Raw genomic sequence first — 15,180 nt, 5'->3', positions numbered from 1 at the left:
AAATGAGAAAAACTCGTCAAGAGTTAGGATCTTTCTGCAAACAATTTGAAATAGGAACCAAAAACCCTACTCCAGACTGTGGAGGAAGTTGTAGCAGAAAACCTTACAAAAAATCATCCCAAAAATACAAGAACTCTTCAAAACCAGAAAAAGATTCCTATTACAAAAAACCTTCAAAAAAGACTAGCAAACCTAGTCCTCAATCCAAAACAAAGTTCAAAAATTGGACTTGTTACAAATGTGGTAACAAAGGCCACACTGTAAATTTTTGCAAATTAAACAAAAAACTTCATGAGTTGCAATTAGAAGAAGAAGTTATTAATAAGATAACTGCTCTTTTGATTGAAACTGAAGGTGAGTCCAGTAATTCTGAACCCACAGAAGAAGGATTACAAATTGATGAATTAATCACAAGTTCAGATTCTGAAACAGAAAATGAACTGTTTACAAAATCAAAATTGAAAATCAATGTTCTTTCAAAAGACCGAAGTTACTCTTAGAAATCCTTACAGTTGAAGATTCTTAACTACAGAATTTTTAGGAAAACTTTTAAAAACCTTTGAAGAACAACCAATACAAAAACCTTCTATTCGCATACATTTCAAAAACACATATGACCTTACGGCCATATTGGGTAGAAAGAAGACTTCAAAACAACCAACTGTTTGATCCAAAGCCTCCAGAAGAAATAACAATTTGTTAAGATTGAACTTAACGAGCTTAAGGAAAAAGAGGCACAGGACTCAGAAACACTTCAAATATTACTTTCAAAACAAATCAATGAAGAAGTCGAAAAAGAAGATGAAGAAAATACTTTAGAAATTCAAAGTCTTGAAAAACCTACAAAGGATTTTCTCTTCATTCTTAATGAGATTTCTTTCAGAAAATATTTGATTAGAATTTCGATAGTTTTTTCAAAAGATTTGAGGATCGATACTGATTTGCCTTATTTGATACAGTGCGGATATAAATTGTATTAAAAGCGGCATTGTTCGAGAAAAATTCCAAGAAAAACTACTGAAATCTTTCAGCTGCAAACAATTCCAAAATCAAAATTAATTACAAAACAGAGGCTTCAATAGCCAGTTCAAATCTTCTTCTACAAACTTCATTTGTTTTAATAAAAGATATCAGTCATAGTGTCATTTTAGGGACTCCTTTCATTAATTTGATTACTCCCTACAAAGTCAACTATGATAGTATTTCTTTTAAAACAAAAAATCAAAATCTTGTTTTTCCTTTTGTTGAAAAACCCAAAACAGAAAATCTGAATATCATAAAGGCTTATTCCATTTTTGATAATCAAATAAATGTTTTGGAACAGGAAACAAGACCGCATTTACAAAAAACACGATTCTTTTTAAACAAGCTTGTTTTCAAAAATCAATTTGATTACTGCTTATTACAAACTAACCCTCATGAGTTTTTGCAGATGACAGAATCACCCAACAATGGAGATTTAGTCCATTTTGGACCAATAATCCTCTCCAAAACTCCTGCTCAGAAATTCAGAATTAATGTAGCCAGAACTGCATATGTTCCCTCAGAGAGGCACTAATGTTTATTAGATAATCTTTGGACTCTAATACAAAACAAACGATTGGGAGTTTCAGCTCTCAATGCACTTTGTGTTGAGTTTGAAGAAGCTAATAATTATGTGGCTGACCTCCTTAGCAGAATTAAATATCATGAGGATCATATCATGGTAGCTCAATCATTCATTGAGTTTTTACAAAACCAAATTTTATACAAATCCATTACATCCAGAATTAGTCCATCAGATCCATCCACTTCTAACCAAAATCATCACCTTGAATTACCATTGGCCCCACTGGATTCTAGTGTAAAATTACCATTGGCCCCACTGGTCAATGTGAAAAATTATCACCACAGTGAAGTCCTCTTTGCTTCACTTGGTGCCAATAGGTCCTTAGCACATTTCCAAACCCGTTGTCTTTCGAAGAAATTCAGGCAACAAGTTCTCAATGGTCTTCCTCAAGGGATCCGCGAGCAGATCCTACAAAATATCATCCAGTCCAGAATCAAAGAACAGCTGGATGTTTTCCAAAATGGTCTCAACTTTACAAAAAGCAATCAGCAAGGTCAAAATGGATGGTCATGGGAATGGGAGTACTACTCAAAACCCCGTTTTCACTGCACTCAGGACCGTCACAACCTGCGACCTCTGTGCTATCCAAATTGTGAACACAGCTTAGATTTCAGCATTCCCCGCTTCAAAACCACTCAGATGTCTGGTACCCGGTATCTAGACGCCCGAGAACTATTCAAATGGGGTATGTTAGCTGGAGTTCGAGTTACAAAATTTGATTGTGAAATGATAAGGTTTTTGGGAAATAGAGTCCTTCAAGAAGTCAGAAGACTATTATTACTCCAGAAACCTGTCAACTTACAAATAATTTCAACACCTCCAGAAGTATTAGCAAATGGAGAGCTCCAACAAGCAATCCATTACTTCTACCTGGATACAAAACTTCCTCCTCTCTATCATCTTCCAGATTGGCCATGCAATCATGAAGATTATTTCGTCCAACTCAACAAATGGCGAGCAAAGACAGTCGTTGACAATCGCGAAAATATAGATATCCGAGTATATACTAGTCCATACGGTACATATTCTCGATATTCGTTCATTACGAACATTTGCGAATCAAAACCCTTTCACATTGAAACCCAGTATGAAAATTACATGGTTCAATATGAAAGCTCTTGTGACACCCCTTACGTATACGATATGCCGAGTAAGTAATGCCACACAGTGTCTGGCACACTCTAATATTCCTCAATTAATTTAGACAATGCTTTTGCATATAATTTATGAAATACAATTTATTTAAACCATTCATCAAAAGTATCATTCATTTAAGGTTCCGAAAATTTTAAGGAAAATCCAGCGGAGTACCGGCTAAAAATGGAGAAAACCGTTCTTCGGAACCTGTTAAAAACACTTCCAATAAACAAATTCATTCATTCTCAACTTCAATATCATCACAAAACTCAATATCAAGATTTCAACAATTTTTCGATTTGTGTTTCAACAACCTTTTCATTTCTCAACATCCATTTCTCATATACAAGCAATAAATACATGCTCAAATCTTGCATTCATAGTCATAACTTTCATTATTTACATAAACATCAAAATATATTACATGAGTTCAAATACATATGAGAAAATACAAATCTGCTACAAAATATCAAAATGACAAAATGACACCTAGTGCCCCTACCGATGCAATGCGGTAGTGAGGTGACACGGACAGCGGAAGCGTCGGATGGACTCACCCGATCTGTGGTCTCACGGGCTCACGGTCGGAATCTCCGGTACCTACGCGTGGCAAAGCAACGCTAAGCAATAATGCTTAGTGGTGCAATAATATAATAGAAGAAAATAGCAAGAAAATAAATGTGTATACAATGTGTATGCTTTCTTTGTTTGATCTTGGTATATTCATTAATTCATTAACTTTGTTCACTTTTATTCATTTGGTTGCCCCAAGTAACCTACACTAGACATCGGATCGATAACGGGTAAATCGGCGGGTACCTAGTACCTCGGGCGTCACACCATCGGTCACATATGCATCTCCGGTGTGCAATGAGCGGCTAACAAGTGTAAATAATATCGTGCACCAGGCCAAGTCTCAATACAAAGTCAGAATGGCTAAAAGCCATGAAATCACGAAATGGCATTTTTGCCATGTGCAGTACTGCTAACTGAACCCTATTGGCATGCCAAACTATCCAAACCAATCTTGTTAGGTATACTAGGGCATTTGAAACTTTTAAATTTTTCAATTTGTGAATTTCAACTTTTTTTGGTGTCACTATTCATCATTGGTCAACAAAAATGTTGACTTTTTGAATAAAAAGGTGTACATTGACTTTGGCACTCCCAACATACCACATTTGGTGTTTAAAACTTGTTGGCATTAAGTGTTTTTACCATTTCTAAGCATTAAACCAAAGGAGCAGATTTTTCAGATTTTGTACCATAACTTCACTGTTCCATTGGACACTGTTACTGTTGGAATTTGAAGAAATGTAAAACATAAAAGTTGTTCCTTATTTTGTCTAGATGAATTTCCTTTTTTGAATCACTCCATTTGGAGTTTTGTAGCTCCAGATATGGCCCAAAAACCCAAGCTGTCCGGATATGCATTCTGCAGAATTTTACCATATCTACAGTGCATGAACAGTGACTTGAGTCACTTGGTTGAATGGGTTCTGGCCATAATTTGGGGTAGGTTCCTTCATGAAAGTTGTTTGTCTATGTCTTAACTTGTTGCTGTAAAAATTTCAGACCAATTGACCAAATCTACAGTGACTTATGGCCAAATGAACAGTTACTGTTCATTTGGCAAATTCTGCAGAATTCAGTGCAGGGCATCCGGATTGTGGCTGAGTTTTGACCCTTTTGCTTTGGTCTTTTGGGCATGGTTTCTTCAGCAAAAATGTGCCATTATAAGCCTAGTTTCATGTCCAATTGGCCAAACACCAATTGGACCAACACAGCCAAGGTTATGGCTGTGTAATTGGACTGAAATTTCAGTCCATTGCTGCACTCACAAGGCAGCCAACCATTTCAGTTTGTAACACTTTAATGTACCTCAAATTATGGTCAACATACCTCAAATGGTCACTAATTGACCATTAGAATGTTCTTTAATCATTCCATAAGCCAAATCAAATTTTTCACTCCCAAACCCTAGCTAAATTTCAAAGTTTTCACAATTACCCTTATTAACTCTTTCATTCTCTATATATATATAAGTATACACTTTAAATCTAAGCTCTAGTTCACTTTAAGTCCATCAAACATTCTATTTCTATTCCTTAACTAGGGCAGCCAAAATTCATATACTCATACACATGAGTTTTTGTTCAATTAAATTACAATTCTTACTAAGTTTCAAGTCACAAATCATGAAATTAAAGAGTTTTATGTATATAGTTGCACTAACCTCTTTAATGGCAGAATTTTCCAAGATTAAACTTCACTTTCTTTTCTTTTCTTGGCTGCCAAACACTCCTCCTTGGTGTGGGTATAATTTTTAGTGAAGAGAGGATAAGGTTTTGAGGTGAAATAAGGTGAGGTTTGGGAGCTTTAGTGAGCTTTCATGGTGGTTTGGGTGGAAGGGAAAATGGGTTACGGGAATATGGAAGAGAATTGCAGAAATGGTGTTTTGTTTTTACTTCATTTTAGTTATATTTATCTCATTTTAATTGGCTTGTCAATTTCTAATTGGTGGGAAGCTTTTAAATGACCTCATATGATGTCAAAATTGACATTTATTCTCATTTTTCTTTTCTTTTCTTCTCTACTCATTTTCACTTTAATTTTTAGTAATATTTATTCATATTTTATGTCATATTAATTATTTACTCAACTGGACAAGTCGGCCAAAAATCACCTCGGAAGGCGAAATGACCAAAATGCCCTCCGTTTGGCTTAACGGGTCAAAATCATCTGTACCGATTGAAAATTTTTTCTAGGTATTTTCTTGGCATTCTAATGCCATGGGAACCTCAATAACCCTTCTCTGGAGTCCCAAAAATTATTTTATAATTTTTCCCCTGGGTCTAGGGCTCTTCGTTGCGAGAACCGCAACTTCCCTCCGGTTACCCATCGCTAGGGCACCGGCTCATTTGACTTGGTTGTATTTTATTTCTAAAATTTTTACTAAATTTTTCTTATTAATATTTGAGTTAATTAGGGTTCCTGACTTTAGTTTAAATATTTTTCCGGACGTTCTAGCTGTCCGGACCGACACCGGTCACCGGAACAGTAGGATGTACGGAGTGGTTATCGGGAGGGTGTTACAACTCTTCCCCTCTAATTTAAATTTCGTCCTCGAAATTTACCTGATGCAAACAGTTGAGGGAACTGTTGCCTCATCGTTTCTTCACTTTCCCAAGTTGCCTCCTCGGTGTTGTGGTGCCTCCAAAGCACTTTCACCAGTGGAATCTGTTTGTTCCTCAACTCTTTCACTTCCCGAGCCAAGATTCGTAGAGGTTCTTCTTCATATGTCAAATCCGGTTGTATTTCAATTTCTTCTCTGGAGATGACATGTGAAGGGTCTGAGCGGTATCTTCTGAGCATGGATACATGGAATACATTGTGGATCTTGTCCAGCTCTGGTGGTAAAGCTAGCCTATAGGCCACTGGACCCACACGTTCAATGACTTCATATGGGCCAATGAACCTAGGGCTTAACTTACCTTTCCTTCCAAACCTCAATACCTTCTTCCATGGTGACACCTTGAGGAACACTTTGTCGCCAACCACATATTCTATTTCTTTTCTCTTGGTCGGCATAAGATTTACATGCATGCGAGGCAACCTTCAAGTTGGCTTTGATTATTTTCACTTTTTCCTCACTGTTTCACAGTGCAGCCCTACCATTTGTCTTCTCCCAATTCAGTCCGGACTGCTGAGTTCTACATTTTCTCCCATACGATTGCTTCATACGGGGCCATTTGAATACTAGCTTGGTAGCTATTGTTGTATGCAAATTGCGATGGGAGGTATCTATCGACTTCCCTCAAACTCAATGACACAACTCCTCGGATATCCTCAAGGACACGACAAGTATTTCATGTTATTGTTATCATTTCAATTCAATATTTGTATCAATTTCATGGGTTTCAATTGTTTACAGATTACTCTTTACGATTGCCCATCCGTCCGAGGATGGAAAGTCATCTTGAAATGGAGTTGTGTACCCAAGGATTCATGCAATTTCTTCCAAAATCTCGATGTAAACCTTGGGTCTCGATCGATATGATGGAAAGTGGGATTCCATGCGATCTAACTATCTCACCGATATACAATTACGCTAACCTCTCTAGTGAGTAGTCGGTCCTAGCGGCGAGAAAGTGTCTTGACTTTGTCAATCTATCCACTATTACCCATGCTGCATCATGTATCCTCTGGGTGAGAGGCAGACCACTTACAAAATCCATTGTGACCCGATCCAATTTCCATTCAGGTATACGTATAGGCTGTAGCAAACCTGATGGAACTTGATGTTCTGCCTTGACTTGCTGACATGTCAAGCATTTAGTCACATAGTCGGCTATGTCTTTCTTCATACCAGCCACCAATCAAGCTTGGTCATGATACATCTTTGTACTTCACAGGTGCATAGCATATACACCGTGTGTGCCTCTTTTAGAATCTTGGCCTTCAATTCCCCATCATCCAGTACACACAGTCTTCCTTTATGTCTGAGACACCCATCTGCTTTCACCCCATAGTCAGTTGCTTTTCCCTCTGAGATCTTGCTCATAATAGCCATTAACTTTTCATCTGTCTTTTGCCTATCTAGTATCTGCTGTAGCAGGTTTGGCCTCACTTGCAACTCAGCCAAAATAGCTCCATCTCGAACCAAGGATAGACGGGCATTCAAAGATCTCAGAGCTGTCATGGATTTTCTGCTCAAAGCATCAGCAACTACATTTGCCTTCCCAGGATGGTAATCAATTACACAGTCATAATCCTTCAGGAACTCAATCCATCGCCTCTGTCTAAGGTTGAGCTCCTTCTGGGTTAGCAAATATTTCAGGCTTTTGTGGTCTGTGTAAATGTAGCACTTTTCCCCATACAAGTAGTGCCTCCATATCTTTAGTGCGAAGATAATTGCTGCAAGCTCTAAATCATGGGTAGGGTAGTTCTGCTCATGTGGCCTTAGCTGCCTGGAAGCATAGGCGACCACCTTCCCCTCTTGCATCAATACACACCCTAGCCCATTATGTGAGGCATCACTATAGACCACAAAGTCCTTTCCGGACACCGGTGTGCTGCTGGTGCCTCTGTCAACATAGCCTTCAATTTCTCAAAGCTGTCCGACACTTGTCATTCCAGTCAAATCTGACATTCTTGTGTAACAACTTGGTCATTGGAGCAGCTATTAGGGAAAATCCCTTCACAAATCTTCTGTAATACCCAGCTAGCCCCAAGAAGCTTCTGACCTCAGTTGTATTTCTGGGAGGCTTCCATTCCATCACTGCTTCTATTTTCTTAGGATCCACCCTAATCCCATCAGCTGACACTATGTGTCCAAGGAATGCAATTTCACTCAGCCAAAAGTCACACTTGGACAACTTAGCATACAGCTTCTTTTCTCTCAGGGTTTGCAGAACAATCCTCAAATGCTCATCATGTTCTTCCCTGGTCTTGGAATACACCAAAATATCATCAATAAAGACCACTACGAACCGATCTAGGTATGGATGGAAGATACGGTTCATAAGGTCCATGAATGCATTGGTGCATTTGTTAAGCCAAAGGGCATCACGAAACTCATAATGCCCATACGGGTCCTAAATGCGATCTTGGGCACATCTACATCCTTCACCCTCGGTGATGATACCTCGATGCGAGATCAATCTTAGAAAATACTCTGCTCCCTTCAATCGATCAAAGCAGATCATCAATTCTAGGCAACGGATATTTGTTCTTCACAGTCACTTTATTCAACTGCCGGTAATCAATACAAAGTCTCAAAGTCCCATCCTTCTTTTTCACGAACAGCACTGGAGCTCCCCATGGTGACACACTGGGGCGTATGAACCCTTTATCTAGCAACTCTTGCAATCGAAGTTTTCAACTCCTTCAATTCGATGGGTGCCATCCTATAAGGAGCAATGGAAATGGGTGCTTTGTACCGGCGTTGTCTCAATAGCAAATTCAACTTCCCTTTACGGTGGCAAACCGTGCAACTCTTCAGAAATACCTGCAGGAAGTCTCTCACGTGGGTATGTCACTCGTGTTTGGCTTAGCACGCCTAGTATCCACCACATGTGCTAGGTAGGCTTCATGACCTTTTTCATCATTCTCCTTGCAAATGGCTGAGATGACATTGGACAGGAAATCTGTCCTTTCCCCCACAACTGTGATCTCATTACCCTCTGAAGTTTTTAGAGAAATTCTCTTCAATTTGCAATCAACTATTGCCTGATAACATGACAACCAATCCATTCCCAATATCACGTCAAACTCATGGAAGGGCAACTCAATTAGGTCTGCCAAGAATTCATACCCCTGAATCCTCAACGGGCAACCCTTGTATACTTTGTTCACTACCACACTGTGGCCCAATGGATTAGTGACCAGAATGTCTTGGTCACTCTCCCCTACCAATATCCCCCTTTCTACGGGTAGGTTGATGCAAATGTAAGAATGAGTGGATCCTGGAACCAACAAACCATGCACAGGAGTATTGTAGAGGTATAACGTACCCCTGATGACGTCCGGGGCATCTTGTTCCTCCTGAGCTCTCAATGCATAATTTACGCGGTGGTGCATTATTTGGCCTCTCTGGCTCGGATGTAGGCCTGCGAGATGGTCCCACGGCCAGTTTACGGACCTTCTACCCCTTGGTGGTGCGGAGCGGTGCATCTACTTGTGTCGGAGCAGCTGTAGTAGTTCTGCGTGGGCAGTTTCTCAGCTGATGTTCTGTCGACCCACATCTCAAGCAGGCACCAGTCACTCTCCAACACTCCCCCTTATGCCATCTTTGACAGTGTGGACATGCAGAAGATGTTGGGGCTGGTCCCCTGAACCCCATCCCTGGAGAGCTGCCCACTGATGGTGTGGACTGACCTCTCCTAGGGGTGAATCGTGGGCCCCTGAGGCCCGACCACGGCCTGTGGTGAGCCGAACTCTGTGCGGGAGGACCCTTGAACTTCTTCCACGATGCAGAGCTGAACTCGGACCCGGTCCCTCTGCTGTCTCTCTCTTCTAGTCCACTCACTAATTCTCACTTTTTCAACTCTTATTGCAGCTTCCACTAGCTTGCTAAATTCTGTGATTCCCAAGGCAGTGAGCTGTATCTTGATATTGTCATTCAATCCCTCTTCAAATCTCTTGCACCTTTCAGCTTCGTTAGGGACTATTTCCCTTCCATAGCGGCTTAACCGAACAAACTCCTTCTCATACTCGGCCACTGACAACTGTCTGCCTCGAGTTAATGAATTCCCTTCTTCTCTCTTCGGTATACTGATCCACATATTTCTTCTTGAACTCGAGAGGAAGAAGTCCCAAATTCTGACTTGGCTGCACTTCACTGGACACAGTGTCCCACCAACCGAAGGCATCGTCTTGTAACAAGGATATAGCGACTTCTAAGTTACGCTGCTGGGTGCGATGGAGTTGTTTTAAGACTCTGCTGTTTTGTTCAACCAATTCTACCGCACATGAGTCATCTTCTCTCTTGCCATAAAAATCCACGCCCCAAATTTTCTTAACCTCTCCAAGTGTGATTTACTGTGTGGAGCCGTGGTGGTGGTGGTGGTCTTTGGCATTACTCGGCCATTTGTCTAAAGAAATCGGCCATTTGTTGAAACATGGCCTGTGGAGGTGGCGGGTTACGCTTGGCGGAGCGCGATTCTCTCATGCCCCAGTCTCATTTGCTGCAGTGGAGCATGACTCTCCACTTCCTCCTCGACGGCTCTCGAGATGACGGGTCCATATCCTATTCGAATAAGAAAGATAAACAGATCTGCATTAGTGTCACCTCGACTCTTACAAATGCAATGCATGGTATGGACTCAATCTAGGACCAGAAACGCCTAAACCGTGCTCTGATACCACTAAATGTGACACCCCTTACCCGTGTACAGTATACAGAGTAAGTAATGCCACCACAGTGTCTGGCACACTCTAATATTCCTCAATTAATTTAGACAATGCTTTTGCATATAATTTATGAAATACAATTTATTTAAACCATTCATCAAAAGTATCATTCATTTAAGGTTCCAAAATTTTAAGGAAAATCCATGTAGATCTGGCTAAAAATGGAGAAAACCGTTCTTCGAAACCTGTTAAAAACACTTCCAATAAACAAATTCATTCATTCTCAACTTCAATATCATCACAAAACTCAATATCAAGATTTCAACAATTTTTCAGTTTCAGGTTTCAACAACCTTTTCATTTCTCAACATCCATTTCTCATATACAAGCAATAAATACATGCTCAAATCTTGCATTCATAGTCATAACTTTCATTATTTACATAAACATCAAAATATATTACATGAGTTCAAATACATATGAGAAAATACAAAAATGCTACAAAATATCAAAAAGACAAAAAGAAACCTAGTGCCCTACCGATGCAACTGCAGTAGTGAGGTGACACGGACAGCGAAGCGAATCGGATGGACTCACCCAGTCTGTGGTCTACTGGGCTCACGGTCGGAATCTCCAGTACCTACGCGTGGCAAAAGCAACGCGCTAAGCAATAATGCTTAGTGGTGCAATAATATAATAGAAGAAAATAGCAAGAAAATAAATGTGTATACAATGTGTATGCTTTCTTTGTTTGATCTTGGTATATTCATTAATTCATTAACTTTGTTCACTTTTATTCATTTGGTTGCCCCAAGTAACCTACACTAGACATCGGATGGATAACGGGTAAATCGCGCTGGGTAGCTAGTACCTCGGGACGTCACACCATCGGTCACATATGCATCTCGGTGTGCATGAGCGGCTAACAAGCTGTAAATAATATCAGGCACCAGGCCAAGTCTCAATACAAAGTCAGAATGGCTAAAAGCCATGAAATCACGAAATGGCATTTTTGCCATGTGCAGTACTGCTAACTGAACCCTATTGGCATGCCAAACTATCCAAACCAATCTTGTTAGGTATACTAGGGCATTTGAAACTTTTAAATTTTTCAATTTGTGAATTTCAACTTTTTTGGTGTCACTATTCATCATTGGTCAACAAAAATATTGAATTTTTGAATAAAAAGGTGTACATTGACTTTGGCACTCCCAACATACCACATTTGGTGTTTAAAACTTGTTGGCATTAAGTGTTTTTACCATTTCTAAGCATTAAACCAAAGGAGCAGATTTTTCAGATTTTGTACCATAACTTCACTGTTCCATTGGATACTGTTACTGTTGGAATTTGAAGAAATGTAAAACATAAAAGTTGTTCCTTATTTTGTCTAGATGATTTTTTTTTTTTGAATCACTCCATTTGGAGTTTTGTAGCTCCAGATATGGCCCAAAAACCCAAGCTGTCCGGATATGCATTCTGCAGAATTTTACCATATCTACAGTGCATGAACAGTGGCTTGAGTCACTTGGTTGAATGGGTTCTGGCCATAATTTGGGGTAGGTTCCTTCATGAAAGTTGTTTGTCTATGTCTTAACTTGTTGCTGTAAAAATTTCAGACAAATTGACCAAATCTACAGTGACTTATGGCCAAATGAACAGTTACTGTTCATTTGGCAAATTCTGCAGAATTCAGTGCAGGGCATCCGGATTGTGGCTGAGTTTTGACCCTTTTGCTTTGGTCTTTTGGGCATGGTTTCTTCAGCAAAAATGTGCCATTATAAGCCTAGTTTCATGTCCAATTGGCCAAACACCAATTGGACCAACACAGCCAAGGTTATGGCTGTGTAATTGGACTGAAATTTCAGTCCATTGCTGCACTCACAAGGCAGCCAACCATTTCAGTTTGTAACACTTTAATGTACCTCAAATTATGGTCAACATACCTCAAATGGTCACTAATTGACCATTAGAATGTTCTTTAATCATTCCATAAGCCAAATCAAATTTTTCACTCCCAAACCCTAGCTAAATTTCAAAGTTTTCACAATTACCCTTATTAACTCTTTCATTCTCTATATATATATAAGTATACACTTTAAACCTAAGATCTAGTTCACTTTAAGTCCATCAAACATTCTATTTCTATTCCTTAACTAGGGCAGCCAAAATTCATATACTCATACACATGAGTTTTTGTTCAATTAAATTACAATTCTTACTAAGTTTCAAGTCACAAATCATGAAATTAAAGAGTTTTATGTATATAGTTGCACTAACCTCTTTAATGGCAGAATTTTCCAAGATTAAACTTCACTTTCTTTCCTTTTCTTGGCTGCCAAACACTCCTCCTTGGTGTGGGTATAATTTTTAGTGAAGAGAGGATAAGGTTTTGAGGTGAAATAAGGTGAGGTTTGGGAGCTTTAGTGAGCTTTCATGGTGGTTTGGGTGGAAGGGAAAATGGGTTACGGGAATATGGAAGAGAATTGCAGAAATGGTGTTTTGTTTTTACTTCATTTTAGTTATATTTATCTCATTTTAATTGGCTTGTCAATTTCTAATTGGTGGGAAGCTTTTAAATGACCTCATATGATGTCAAAATTGACATTTATTCTCATTTTTCTTTTCTTTTCTTCTCTACTCATTTTCACTTTAATTTTTAGTAATATTTATTCATATTTTATGTCATATTAATTATTTACTCAACTGGACAAGTCGGCCAAAAATCACCTCGGAAGGCGAAATGACCAAAATGCCCTCCGTTTGGCTTAACGGGTCAAAATCGTCTGTACCGATTGAAAAATTTTTCTAGGTATTTTCTTGGCATTCTAATGCCATGGGAACCTCAATAACCCTTCTCTGGAGTCCCAAAAATTATTTTATAATTTTTCCCCCGGGTCTAGGGCTCTTCGTTGCGAGAACCGCAACTTCCCTCCGGTTACCCATCGCTAGGGCACCGGCTCATTTGACTTGGTTGTATTTTATTTCTAAAATTTTTACTAAATTTTTCTTATTAATATTTGAGTTAATTAGGGTTCCTGACTTTAGTTTAAATATTTTTCCGGACGTTCTAGCTGTCCGGACCGACACCGGTCACCGGAACAGTAGGATGTACGGAGTGGTTATCGGGAGGGTGTTACAGCTACTACGACTTATCTTCTGTCTCGTCCGATGACGAAACAAGTGATGATGAGGAAACATGGCACAACCTACAAAATATGTTGGAAGGCTAGCACGAGTGGTCCAAGCTCCACTCCGATAAAAAAAAAAAAAAAGAAAAAGAAAAAAAAAAAAAAAGAAAAAGAAAAAGAAAAAGAAAAGATTTAAGACCGGCAAAAGAAATTTATGGCGGCAAAATTATCTATCTTGCTCTTTATTCTCTTTTCTACTTTTAATTTTTACCTTTCTCTTTATTTTCTTTTTATAATCATTTTTACTTTGTTTTCTTTACTTTATTTCAAAACCAGACAGGACACTGTTCACCTGTCATATCTTGTACTGTTCACTTTTTACTGTTCGCATGTGAAGGAGACAAGAATCACTGTTCACACGTGAAGGCATCAAGTGGCAGACACTGTTCAAACTTTCCAAAATTACAAAACTGCCCCTGGACCCTTCTATTTAAGGAGGCATTCATCCAAGGCAAAGAAGGAGCTTTCTTTGGAACTTCAGAGCTTTTACAAAGGAGCCAAAGCCTCTCCAAGCTTCTCCATCCCCAAGCTTCTCAAGTCCTAGAAGGTTTCTCGCCGAGGTTCAGAAGGAGCAAGAAGGTCGATTCACTTCCCATCTAGCCCTACCTCTACCTCACCTACAAACTTACAAACCCTTGTACTTCCTTGTAGTAGATCTTAGGAAGCTCATGTGTTGAGCAACCTTTGTAAGTCCTACCCGGAATTACATCTCCAAGCCCTTTGTACAAATCTTACAAAAATTTATAAGATTTTGAAGTAAGTTTTCTTCAATTTCTTTTACAAAATTTCTTTAGCATGCATATGGTCGGTTTAACCGCCTGATCTGCATAAATATACGTATATATATTCATAACGGACTGGCTCTGCCGCCTATTGAGTATATACATGTATATTCATATTTAAATTTCAAAGTTTAATTTTTATTTTTGTTAAGTATATATATTCTTAACGGACTGGCTCTACCGCCTATAGAATATATATATTTCTTTTTTAATTTTCATTTCTGAAGATTTCCTTTCTTTGTGCATTTTGTTTATTTCTTTAGTTATTTATATATTGCTCAAGATCTAGATTATTGCTTCTTCCCTGTTAGCTCATCCCCCTTTCGATTTTTGGGTCTCCTTGGGGTTTTCTACTTCAGAAATACCTAGATCCACTTTACAAAACGTAAATTACTCTACAAATGTTCCACATCCAGTTTATACAAATTTACAAAACGAGTCTGTTCAGGATGAAACCCAAACAGAGTCAGAACCTACTTCTCCTACCTTTTCAGCCATTACAGAAAATGTAAACCATGAACTAAATGTGCTGAGCAACCTTTGTAAGTCCTACCCGGAATTACATCTCCAAAACCTTTGTACAAATCTTACAAATTTATAAGATTTT

The sequence above is a fragment of the Hevea brasiliensis genome, chromosome 14, assembly GCF_030052815.1.
Source record: "Hevea brasiliensis isolate MT/VB/25A 57/8 chromosome 14, ASM3005281v1, whole genome shotgun sequence".
Classification (NCBI taxonomy): Eukaryota; Viridiplantae; Streptophyta; class Magnoliopsida; order Malpighiales; family Euphorbiaceae; genus Hevea; species Hevea brasiliensis.
This window is presented reverse-complemented; position numbering follows the sequence as displayed.